We start from the raw sequence: 13453 nt of genomic DNA, 5'->3' as shown, positions 1-13453 counted from the left end.
AGGATATCTCTTTCGAAGTATTGGCTAGCCTGGAAAGCTGTTGCTCAGCCTCATCTGCCCATGGCACTGCTCGCACAGGCGCACAGAGGGACTGGGGCTGCTTGCTTGCCTTGCCACCTCAAACTTCAAACTTATCGTAGGGGGTCCTTGGCGGTGGCTTCCTGCAGCCCTGACCCGAATACGCAAACATCTCAGGATATCTCTTACCAAATAGGGGCTAGCCTGGAAAGCTGTTTCTCAGCCTCATCTGACCATGACACTGCTCGCACAGGCACACAGAGACTGAGGCTGCTTGCTTGCCTTGCCACCTCAAACTTGAAACCTAGCCTAGGGGGTCCTTGCCAAGCTCTTTCCGCAGCCCTGACCCGAATATGCCAACAATCTCAGGATATCTCTTACCAAGAAGTGTTTAGCCTGGAAAGCTGTTGCTCAGCCTCATCTGCCCATGGCACTGCTCGCACAGGCGCACAGAGAGTCTGGGGCTGCTTGCTTGCCTTGCCACCTCAAACTTCAAACGTATCCTAGGGGGTCTTGGCCGGGTGCAGGTAGCACGCTTATCCCGAATATGCGAGCGTCTCAGGATATCTCTTACAAAAAGGGGCTAGCCTGGAAAGCTGTTGCTCAGCCTCATCTGCCCGTGACACTGCTCGCACAAGCACACAGACTCTGGGGCTGCTTTCTTGCCTTGCCACCTCAATTTTCAAACGTAGCCCAGGGATCCCTGCCGGGTGCCTCCAGCAGCCCTGCACCAAAAATGCTAAAGTCTCCGGATAGCTTGCAGCTAGAAAGGGTTAGCCTGGAAAGCTGTTGCTCAGCCTCATCTGCCCATGGCACTGCTCGCACAGGCACACAGAGACTGTGGTTTCTTGCTTGCCTTGCCACCTCAAACTTCATACGTAGCCTAGGGGGTCCTTGCTGGGGGCCTTCTGCAGCCCTCACATGAATATACGAACCTCTCACGATATCTCTTACCAAGTATTGACTAGCCTGGAAAGCTGTTGCTCAGCCTCATCTGCCCATGGCACTGCTCGCACAGGCGCACAGAGACTAGGGCTGCTTGCTTGCCTTGCCACCTCAATTTTCAAACGTAGCCCGGGGATCCCTGCCCACTGCCTCCAGCAGACGTGTACTGAAGATGCGAACGTCTCAGGATATCTCTTACCATGAATGGTTTAGCCTGGAAAGCAGTTGCTCAGCCTCATCCGCCCATGGCACTGCTTGCACAGGCGCACAGAGACTGGGGCTGCTTGCGTGCCTTGCCACCTCAAACTTCAAAATTATCATAGGGGGTCCTTGGCGGGGGCCTCCTGCAGCCCTGACCTTAATATGCGAACGTCTCAGGATATCTCTTACCAAGTATTGGCTAGCCTGGAAAGCTGTTGCTCAGCCTCATCTGCCCATGGCACTGCTCGCAGAGGCGCACAGAGACTGGGTCTGCTTGCTTACCTTGCCACCTCAAACTTGAAAAGGTAGTATAGGGGGTCTTGCCACGCTCCTTCCGCAGCCCTGACCCGAATATGCCAACAATCTCAGGATATCTCTTACCATGAATGGTTTAGCCTGGAAAGCTGTTGCTCAGCCTCATCTGCCCATGGCACTGCTCGCACAGGCACACAGAGAGACTGGGGGTGCTTGCTTGCCTTGCCAGCTCAAACTACAAATGTATACTAGGGGGTCCTTGGCGGGGGCCTCTGGCAACCCTGACCCGAATATGCGAACGTCTCAGGATATCTCTTACGATGAATGGTTTAGCCTGGAAAGCAGTTGCTCAGCCTCATCTGCCCATTGCACTGCTCGCACAGGCGCACAGAGTCAGGGGCTGCTTTCTTGCCTTGTCACCTCAAACTTCAAACAAATCCCAGGCGTCCCTGACGTGTGCCTTCAGCAGCTCTGCACTGAAAATGCGAAAGTCTCCGGATAGCTTGCAGCCAGAAAGGGCTAGCCTGGAAAGCTGTTGCTCAGCCTCATCTGCCCATGGAACTGCTCGCACAGGCGCTCAGAGACTGTGGCTTCTTGCTTGCCTTGCCACCTCAAACTTCATGCGTAGCCTAGGGGGTCCTTGCTGGGGCCTCCCGCAGCCCTCACATGAATATGTGAATGTCTCAGGATATGTCTTACCAAGTATTGACTAGCCTGGAAAGCTGTTGCTCAGCCTCATCTCTACATGGAACTGCTCGCACAAGCGCACAAATACTGGGGCTGCTTGCTTGCCTTGCCACCTCAAACTTGAAAAGGTAGTATAGGGGGTCTTGCCACGCTCCTTCCGCAGCCCTGACCCGAATATGCCAACAATCTCAGGATATCTCTTACCATGAATGGTTTAGCCTAGAAAGCTGTTGCTCAGCCTCATCTTCCCATGGCTCTGCTCGCACAGGCGCGCAGAGACTGGTACTGCTTGCTTGCTTTGCCACCTCAATTTTCAAACGTAGCCGGGGGATCCCTGACGTGTGCCTCCAGCAGACCTGCACTGAAGATGTGAACGTCTTAGGACATCTCCTACCAAGTATTGACTAGCCTGGAAAGCTGTTGCTCACCCTCATCTGCCCATGGCACTGCTCGCACGGGCGCACAGACTCTGGGGCTACTTGCTTGCCTTGCCACCTCCAACTACATACGTATCCTAGGGGGCCTTGCTGGGGGCCTCCCACAGCCCTCACCCGAATATGTGAACGTCTCACGATATCTCTTACCAAGTATTGGCTAGCCTGGAAAGCTGTTGCTCAGCCGCATCTGCCCATGGCACTGCTCGCAGACGCGCACAGAGACTGTGTCTGCTTGCTTGCCTTGCCACCTCAATTTTCAAACGTAGCCGGGGGATCCCTGACGTGTGCCTCCAGCAGACCTGCACAGAAGATGTGAACGTCTTAGGACATCTCCTACCAAGTATTGACTAGCCTGGAAAGCTTTTGCTCAGCCTCATCTGCCCATGGAACTGCTCGCACAGGCGCACAGAGACTAGGGCTGCTTGCTTGCCTTGCCACCTCAATTTTCAAACGTAGCCCGGGGATCCCTGCCCGCTGCCTCCAGCAGACGTGTACTAAAGATGCGAACGTCTCAGGATATCTCTTTCCAAGAAGGGGCTAGCCTGGAAAGCTGTTGCTCAGCCTCATCTGCCCATGGAACTGCTCGCACAGGCGCACAGAGACTGGGGCTGCTTGCGTGCCTTGCCACCTCAAACTTGAAAATTATCATAGGTGGTCCTTGGCGGGGGGCTCCCGCAGCCCTGACCTTAATATGCGAACGTCTCAGGATATCTTTTACTAAGTATTGGCTAGCCTTGAAAGCTGTTGCTCAGCCTCATCTGCACATGGCACTGCTTGCACAGATGCACAGAGACTGGGGCTGCTTGCTTGCCTTGCCACCTCAAACTTCAAATGTTGCCTAGGTGGTCTGTGCCGGGTGCCCGCCGCACCCTTGTTTTGAAGATGTGAATGTCTCAGGATATCTCTTACCAAATACGGGCTAGCCCGGAAAGCTGTTGCTCAGCCTCATCTGACCATGACACTGCTCAAACAGGCGCACAGAGATTGGGGCTGCTTGCTTGCCTTGCCACCTCAATTTTCAAACGTAGCCCGGGGATCCCGGATTCGTGACTCCAGCAGACGTGCAATGAAGTTGCGAACGTCTTAGGATGTCTCTTACCAAGTATTGACTAGCCTGGAAAGCTGTTGCTCAGCCTCCTCTGCACATGGCACTGCTCGCACAGGCGCACAGAGACTGGGGCTTCTTCCTTGCCTTGCCACCTCAAACTTCAAATAAATCCGGGGCGTCCCTGCCAGGTGCCTCCTGCAGCGCTGCACTGAAAATGCGAACGTCTCCAAATAGCTCGCATCCATAAGGAGTTAGCCTGGAAAGCTGTTGCTCACCCTCATCTGCCCATGGCACTGCTCGCACGGGCGCACAGACTCTGGGGCTACTTGCTTGCCTTGCCACCTCAAACTACATACGTATCCTAGGGGGCCTTGCTGGGGGCCTCCCACAGCCCTCACCCGAATATGTGAACGTCTCACGATATCTCTTACCAAGTATTGGCTAGCCTGGAAAGCTGTTGCTCAGCCTCATCTGCCCATGGCACTGCTCGCACACACGCACAGACACTGTGTCTGCTTGCTTGCCTTGCCAACTCAGTTTTCAAATGTAGCTCGGGGATCCCTGATGTGCGCCTCTAGCAGACCTGTACTGAAGATGCGAGCGTGTCAGGATATCTCTTACCAAGAAGGGGCTAGCGTGGAAAGCTGTTGCTCAACCTCATCTGCCCATGGCACTGCTCGCACAGGCGCACAGAGAGACTCGGGCTGCTTGCTTGCCTTGCCAGCTCAAACTACAAATGTATACTAGGGGGTCCTTGGCGGGGGCCTCTGGCAACCCTGACCCGAATATGCGAACGTCTCAGGATATCTCTTACCAAGAAGCAGCTAGCCTGGTAAGCCGTTACTAAGTCTCATCTGCCCATGACACTGCTCACACAGGCGCACAGAGACTGGGGCTGCTTTCTTGCCTTGCCACCTCAATTTTCAAATGTAGCCGGGGGATCCCTGCCGGGTGCCTCCAGCAGCCCTGCACTGAAAATGCTAAAGTCTCCGGAAAACTTGCAGCCAGAAAGGGCTAGCCTGGAAAGCTGTTGCTCAGCCTCATCTGCCCATGGCACTGCTCGCACAGGCGCACAGACTCTGGGGCTACTTGCTTGCCTTGCCACCTCAATTTTCAAACGTAGCCCGGGGATCCCGGATTTGTGACTCCAGCAGACCTGATATGAAGTTGCGAACGTCTTAGGATGTCTCTTACCAAGTATTGACTAGCCTGGAAAGCTGTTGCTCAGCCTCCTCTGCACATGGCACTGCTCGCACAGGCGCACAGAGACTGGGGCTTCTTCCTTGCCTTGCCACCTCAAACTTCAAATAAATCCGGGGTGTCCCTGCCAGGTGCCTCCTGCAGCACTGCACTGAAAATGCGAACGTCTCCAAATAGCTCGCATCCATAAGGGGTTATCCTGGAAAGCTGTTGCTCACCCTCATCTGCCCATGGCACTGCTCGCACGGGCGCACAGACTCTGGGGCTACTTGCTTGCCTTGCCACCTCAAACTACATACGTATCCTAGGGGGCCTTGCTGGGGGCCTCCCACAGCCCTCACCCGAATATGTGAACGTCTCACGATATCTCTTACCAAGTATTGGCTAGCCTGGAAAGCTGTTGCTCAGCCTCATCTGCCCATGGCACTGCTCGCACACACGCACAGAGACTGTGTCTGCTTGCTTGCCTTGCCAACTCAGTTTTCAAATGTAGCTCGGGGATCCCTGACGTGCGCCTCTAGCAGACCTGTAGTGAAGATGCGAGCGTGTCAGGATATCTCTTACCAAGAAGGGGCTAGCGTGGAAAGCTGTTGCTCAACCTCATCTGCCCATGGCACTGCTCGCAGAGGCGCACAGAGAATGGGACCGCTTGCTTGCCTTGCCACCTCAAACTTGAAAACGTAGTATAGGGGGTCCTTGCCACGCTCCTTCCGCAGCCCTGACCCGAATATGCCAACAATCTCAGGATATCTCTTACCATGAATGGTTTAGCCTAGAAAGCTGTTGCTCAGCCTCATCTGCCCATGGCACTGCTCGCACAGGCGCACAGAGAGACTGGGGCTGCTTGCTTGCCTTGCCAGCTCAAACTACAAATGTATACTAGGGGGTCCTTGGCGGGGGCCTCTGGCAACCCTGACCCGAATATGCGAACGTCTCAGGATATCTCTTACCAAGAAGCAGCTAGCCTGGTAAGCCGTTGCTAAGTCTCATCTGCCCATGACACTGCTCAAACAGGCGCACAGAGACTGGGGCTGCTTTCTTGCCTTGCCACCTCAATTTTCAAACGTAGCCCAGGGATCCCTGCCGGGTGCCTCCAGCAGACGTGTACTGAAACTGCTAAAGTCTCCGGAAAACTTGCAGCCAGAAAGGGCTAGCCTGGAAAGCTGTTGCTCAGCCTCATCTGCCCATGGCACTGCTCGCACAGGCGCACAGGGACTGGGGCTGCTTGCTTGCCTTGCCACCTCAAACTTCAAATAAATCCGGGGCGTCCCTGCCAGGTGCCTCCTGCAGCGCTGCACTGAAAATGCGAACGTCTCCAAATAGCTCGCATCCATAAGGAGTTAGCCTGGAAAGCTGTTGCTCACCCTCATCTGCCCATGGCACTGCTCGCACGGGCGCACAGACTCTGGGGCTACTTGCTTGCCTTGCCACCTCCAACTACATACGTATCCTAGGGGGCCTTGATGGGGGCCTCCCACAGCCCTCACCCGAATATGTGAACGTCTCACGATATCTCTTACCAAGTATTGGCTAGCCTGGAAAGCTGTTGCTCAGCCTCATCTGCCCATGGCACTGCTCGCACAGGCGCACAGACACTGTGTCTGCTTGCTTGCCTTGCCAACTCAGTTTTCAAATGTAGCTCGGGGATCCCTGATGTGCGCCTCTAGCAGACCTGTACTGAAGATGCGAGCGTGTCAGGATATCTCTTACCAAGAAGGGGCTAGCGTGGAAAGCTGTTGCTCAACCTCATCTGCCCATGGCACTGCTCGCACAGGCGCACAGAGAGACTGGGGCTGCTTGCTTGCCTTACCAGCTCAAACTACAAATGTATACTAGGGGGTCCTTGGCGGGGGCCTCTGGCAACCCTGACCCGAATATGCGAACGTCTCAGGATATCTCTTACCAAGAAGCAGCTAGCCTGGTAAGCCGTTGCTAGGTCTCATCTGCCCATGACACTGCTCACACAGGCGCACAGAGACTGGGGCTGCTTTCTTGCCTTGCCACCTCAATTTTCAAATGTAGCCGGGGGATCCCTGCCGGGTGCCTCCAGCAGCCCTGCACTGAAAATGCTAAAGTCTCCGGAAAACTTGCAGCCAGAAAGGGCTAGCCTGGAAAGCTGTTGCTCAGCCTCATCTGCCCATGGCACTGCTCGCACAGGCGCACAAACTCTGGGGCTACTTGCTTGCCTTGCCACCTCAATTTTCAAACGTAGCCCGGGGATCCCGGATTTGTGACTCCAGCAGACGTGCAATGAAGTTGCGAACGTCTTAGGATGTCTCTTACCAAGTATTGACTAGCCTGGAAAGCTGTTGCTCAGCCTCCTCTGCACATGGCACTGCTCGCACAGGCGCACAGAGACTGGGGCTTCTTCCTTGCCTTGCCACCTCAAACTTCAAATAAATCCGGGGCGTCCCTGCCAGGTGCCTCCTGCAGCGCTGCACTGAAAATGCGAACGTCTCCAAATAGCTCGCATCCATAAGGGGTTATCCTGGAAAGCTGTTGCTCACCCTCATCTGCCCATGGCACTGCTCGCACGGGCGCACAGACTCTGGGGCTACTTGCTTGCCTTGCCACCTCAAACTACATACGTATCCTAGGGGGCCTTGCTGGGGGCCTCCCACAGCCCTCACCCGAATATGTGAACGTCTCACGATATCTCTTACCAAGTATTGGCTAGCCTGGAAAGCTGTTGCTCAGCCTCATCTGCCCATGGCACTGCTCGCACACGCGCACAGAGACTGTGTCTGCTTGCTTGCCTTGCCAACTCAGTTTTCAAATGTAGCTCGGGGATCCCTGACGTGCGCCTCTAGCAGACCTGTACTGAAGATGCGAGCGTGTCAGGATATCTCTTACCAAGAAGGGGCTAGCGTGGAAAGCTGTTGCTCAACCTCATCTGCCCATGGCACTGCTCGCAGAGGCGCACAGAGAATGGGACCGCTTGCTTGCCTTGCCACCTCCAACTTGAAAACGTAGTATAGGGGGTCCTTGCCACGCTCCTTCCGCAGCCCTGACCCGAATATGCCAACAATCTCAGGATATCTCTTACCATGAATGGTTTAGCCTAGAAAGCTGTTGCTCAGCCTCATCTGCCCATGGCACTGCTCGCACAGGCGCACAGAGAGACTGGGGCTGCTTGCTTGCCTTGCCAGCTCAAACTACAAATGTATACTAGGGGGTCCTTGGCGGGGGCCTCTGGCAACCCTGACCCGAATATGCGAACGTCTCAGGATATCTCTTACCAAGAAGCAGCTAGCCTGGTAAGCCGTTGCTAAGTCTCATCTGCCCATGACACTGCTCAAACAGGCGCACAGAGACTGGGGCTGCTTTCTTGCCTTGCCACCTCAATTTTCAAACGTAGCCCAGGGATCCCTGCCGGGTGCCTCCAGCAGACGTGTACTGAAAATGCTAAAGTCTCCGGAAAACTTGCAGCCAGAAAGGGCTAGCCTGGAAAGCTGTTGCTCAGCCTCATCTGCCCATGGCACTGCTCGCACAGGCGCACAGAGACTGGGGCTGCTTGCTTGCCTTGCCACCTCAAACTTCAAATAAATCCGGGGCGTCCCTGCCAGGTGCCTCCTGCAGCCCTGCACTGAAAATGCGAACGTCTCCAAATAGCTCGCATCCATAAGGGGTTAGCCTGGAAAGCTGTTTCTCACCCTCATCTGCCCATGGCACTGCTCGCACGGGCGCACAGACTCTGGGGCTACTTGCTTGCCTTGCCACCTCCAACTACATACGTATCCCAGGGGGCCTTGCTGGGGGCCTCCCACAGCCCTCACCCGAATATGTGAACGTCTCACCATATCTCTTACCAAGTATTGGCTAGCCTGGAAAGCTGTTGCTCAGCCTCATCTGCCTATGGCACTGCTCGCACACACGCACAGAGACTGTGTCTGCTTGCTTGCCTTGCCAACTCAGTTTTCAAACGTAGCTCGGGGATCCCTGACGTGCACCTCTAGCAGACCTGTACTGAAGATGCAAGCGTGTCAGGATATCTCTTACCAAGAAGGGGCTAGCGTGGAAAGATGTTGCTCAACCTCATCTGCCCATGGCACTGCTCGCAGAGGCGCACAGAGAATGGGACCGCTTGCTTGCCTTGCCACCTCCAACTTGAAAACGTAGTATAGGGGGTCCTTGCCACGCTCCTTCCGCAGCCCTGACCCGAATATGCCAACAATCTCAGGATATCTCTTACCATGAATGGTTTAGCCTAGAAAGCTGTTGCTCAGCCTCATCTTCCCATGGCTCTGCTCGCACAGGCGCGCAGAGACTGGGGCTGCTTGCTTGCCTTGCCAGCTCAAACTACAAATGTATACTAGGGGGTCCTTGGCGGGGGCCTCTGGCAACCCTGACCCGAATATGCGAACGTCTCAGGATATCTCTTACCAAGAAGCAGCTAGCCTGGTAAGCCGTTGCTAAGTCTCATCTGCCCATGACACTGCTCAAACAGGCGCACAGAGACTGGGGCTGCTTTCTTGCCTTGCCACCTCAATTTTCAAACGTAGCCCAGGGATCCCTGCCGGGTGCCTCCAGCAGACGTGTACTGAAAATGCTAAAGTCTCCGGAAAACTTGCAGCCAGAAAGGGCTAGCCTGGAAAGCTGTTGCTCAGCCTCATCTGCCCATGGCACTGCTCGCACAGGCGCACAGAGACTGGGGCTGCTTGCTTGCCTTGCCACCTCAAACTTCAAATAAATCCGGGGCGTCCCTGCCAGGTGCCTCCTGCAGCCCTGCACTGAAAATGCGAACGTCTCCAAATAGCTCGCATCCATAAGGGGTTAGCCTGGAAAGCTGTTGCTCACCCTCATCTGCCCATGGCACTGCTCGCACGGGCGCACAGACTCTGGGGCTACTTGCTTGCCTTGCCACCTCCAACTACATACGTATCCCAGGGGGCCTTGCTGGGGGCCTCCCACAGCCCTCACCCGAATATGTGAACGTCTCACGATATCTCTTACCAAGTATTGGCTAGCCTGGAAAGCTGTTGCTCAGCCTCATCTGCCTATGGCACTGCTCGCACACGCGCACAGACACTGTGTCCGCTTGCTTGCCTTGCCAACTCAGTTTTCAAACGTAGCTCGGGGATCCCTGACGTGCACCTCTAGCAGACCTGTACTGAAGATGCAAGCGTGTCAGGATATCTCTTACCAAGAAGGGGCTAGCGTGGAAAGATGTTGCTCAACCTCATCTGCCCATGGCACTGCTCGCAGAGGCGCACAGAGAATGGGACCGCTTGCTTGCCTTGCCACCTCCAACTTGAAAACGTAGTATAGGGGGTCCTTGCCGCGCTCCTTCCGCAGCCCTGACCCGAATATGCCAACAATCTCAGGATATCTCTTACCATGAATGGTTTAGCCTAGAAAGCTGTTGCTCAGCCTCATCTTCCCATGGCTCTGCTCGCACAGGCGCGCAGAGACTGGGGCTGCTTGCTTGCTTTGCCACCTCAATTTTCAAACGTAGCCGGGGGATCCCTGACGTGTGCCTCCAGCAGACCTGCACTGAAGATGTGGACGTCTTAGGACATCTCCTACCAAGTATTGACTAGCCTGGAAAGCTGTTGCTCAGCCTCATCTGCCCATGGAACTGCTCGCACAGGCGCACAGAGACTAGGGCTGCTTGCTTGCCTTGCCACCTCAATTTTCAAACGTAGCCCGGGGATCCCTGCCCGCTGCCTCCAGCAGACGTGTACTGAAGATGCGAGCGTGTCAGGATATCTCCTACCAAGAAGGGGCTAGCCTGGAAAGCTGTTGCTCAGCCTCATCTGACCATGATACTGCTCGCACAGGCGCACAGAGACTGGGGCTGCTTGCTTGCCTTACCACCTCAAACTTGAAACATATCCTAGAGGGTCCTTGCCAAGCTCCTTCCGGAGCCCTGACTTGAATATGCCAACAATCTCAGGATATCTCTTACCATGAATGGTTTAGCCTGGAAAGCAGTTGCTCAGCCTCATCCGCCCATGGCACTGCTTGCACAGGCGCACAGAGACTGGGGCTGCTTGCGTGCCTTGCCACCTCAAACTTCAAATAAATCCGGGGCGTCCCTGCCAGGTGCCTCCTGCAGCGCTGCACTGAAAATGCGAACGTCTCCAAATAGCTCGCATCCATAAGGAGTTAGCCTGGAAAGCTGTTGCTCACCCTCATCTGCCCATGGCACTGCTTGCACGGGCGCACAGACTCTGGGGCTACTTGCTTGCCTTGCCACCTCAAACTACATACGTATCCTAGGGGGCCTTGCTGGGGGCCTCCCACAGCCCTCACCCGAATATGTGAACGTCTCACGATATCTCTTACCAAGTATTGGCTAGCCTGGAAAGCTGTTGCTCAGCCTCATCTGCCCATGGCACTGCTCGCACACGCGCACAGACACTGTGTCTGCTTGCTTGCCTTGCCAACTCAGTTTTCAAATGTAGCTCGGGGATCCCTGACGTGCACCTCTAGCAGACCTGTAGTGAAGATGCGAGCGTGTCAGGATATCTCTTACCAAGAAGGGGCTAGCGTGGAAAGCTGTTGCTCAACCTCATCTGCCCATGGCACTGCTCGCAGAGGCGCACAGAGAATGGGACCGCTTGCTTGCCTTGCCACCTCAAACTTGAAAACGTAGTATAGGGGGTCCTTGCCACGCTCCTTCCGCAGCCCTGACCCGAATATGCCAACAATCTCAGGATATCTCTTACCATGAATGGTTTAGCCTAGAAAGCTGTTGCTCAGCCTCATCTTCCCATGGCTCTGCTCGCACAGGCGCGCAGAGACTGGGGCTGCTTGCTTGCCTTGCCAGCTCAAACTACAAATGTATACTAGGGGGTCCTTGGCGGGGGCCTCTGGCAACCCTGACCCGAATATGCGAACGTCTCAGGATATCTCTTACCAAGAAGCAGCTAGCCTGGTAAGCCGTTGCTAAGTCTCATCTGCCCATGACACTGCTCAAACAGGCGCACAGAGACTGGGGCTGCTTTCTTGCCTTGCCACCTCAATTTTCAAACGTAGCCCAGGGATCCCTGCCGGGTGCCTCCTGCAGACGTGTACTGAAAATGCTAAAGTCTCCGGAAAACTTGCAGCCAGAAAGAGCTAGCCTGGAAAGCTGTTGCTCAGCCTCATCTGCCCATGGCACTGCTCGCACAGGCGCACAGAGACTGGGGCTGCTTGCTTGCCTTGCCACCTCAAACTTCAAATAAATCCGGGGCGTCCCTGCCAGGTGCCTCCTGCAGCCCTGCACTGAAAATGCGAACGTCTCCAAATAGCTCGCATCCATAAGGGGTTAGCCTGGAAAGCTGTTGCTCACCCTCATCTGCCCATGGCACTGCTCGCACACGCGCACAGACACTGTGTCTGCTTGCTTGCCTTGCCAACTCAGTTTTCAAACGTAGCTCGGGGATCCCTGACGTGCACCTCTAGCAGACCTGTACTGAAGATGCAAGCGTGTCAGGATATCTCTTACCAAGAAGGGGCTAGCGTGGAAAGATGTTGCTCAACCTCATCTGCCCATGGCACTGCTCGCAGAGGCGCACAGAGAATGGGACCGCTTGCTTGCCTTGCCACCTCCAACTTGAAAACGTAGTATAGGGGGTCCTTGCCACGCTCCTTCCGCAGCCCTGACCCGAATATGCCAACAATCTCAGGATATCTCTTACCATGAATGGTTTAGCCTAGAAAGCTGTTGCTCAGCCTCATCTTCCCATGGCTCTGCTCGCACAGGCGCACAGAGAGACTGGGGCTGCTTGCTTGCCTTGCCAGCTCAAACTACAAATGTATACTAGGGGGTCCTTGGCGGGGGCCTCTGGCAACCCTGACCCGAATATGCGAACGTCTCAGGATATCTCTTACCAAGAAGCAGCTAGCCTGGTAAGCCGTTGCTAAGTCTCATCTGCCCATGACACTGCTCAAACAGGCGCACAGAGACTGGGGCTGCTTTCTTGCCTTGCCACCTCAATTTTCAAACGTAGCCCAGGGATCCCTGCCGGGTGCCTCCAGCAGACGTGTACTGAAACTGCTAAAGTCTCCGGAAAACTTGCAGCCAGAAAGGGCTAGCCTGGAAAGCTGTTGCTCAGCCTCATCTGCCCATGGCACTGCTCGCACAGGCGCACAGAGACTGGGGCTGCTTGCTTGCCTTGCCACCTCAAACTTCAAATAAATCCGGGGCGTCCCTGCCAGGTGCCTCCTGCAGCCCTGCACTGAAAATGCGAACGTCTCCAAATAGCTCGCATCCATAAGGGGTTAGCCTGGAAAGCTGTTGCTCACCCTCATCTGCCCATGGCACTGCTCGCACGGGCGCACAGACTCTGGGGCTACTTGCTTGCCTTGCCACCTCCAACTACATACGTATCCCAGGGGGCCTTGCTGGGGGCCTCCCACAGCCCTCACCCGAATATGTGAACGTCTCACCATATCTCTTACCAAGTATTGGCTAGCCTGGAAAGCTGTTGCTCAGCCTCATCTGCCTATGGCACTGCTCGCACACGCGCACAGACACTGTGTCTGCTTGCTTGCCTTGCCAACTCAGTTTTCAAACGTAGCTCGGGGATCCCTGACGTGCACCTCTAGCAGACCTGTACTGAAGATGCAAGCGTGTCAGGATATCTCTTACCAAGAAGGGGCTAGCGTGGAAAGATGTTGCTCAACCTCATCTGCCCATGGCACTGCTCGCAGAGGCGCACAGAGAATGGGACCG

This window comes from Opisthocomus hoazin, chromosome W (genome assembly GCF_030867145.1).
Source record: "Opisthocomus hoazin isolate bOpiHoa1 chromosome W, bOpiHoa1.hap1, whole genome shotgun sequence".
In the NCBI taxonomy this organism is placed as follows: Eukaryota; Metazoa; Chordata; class Aves; order Opisthocomiformes; family Opisthocomidae; genus Opisthocomus; species Opisthocomus hoazin.
This window is presented reverse-complemented; position numbering follows the sequence as displayed.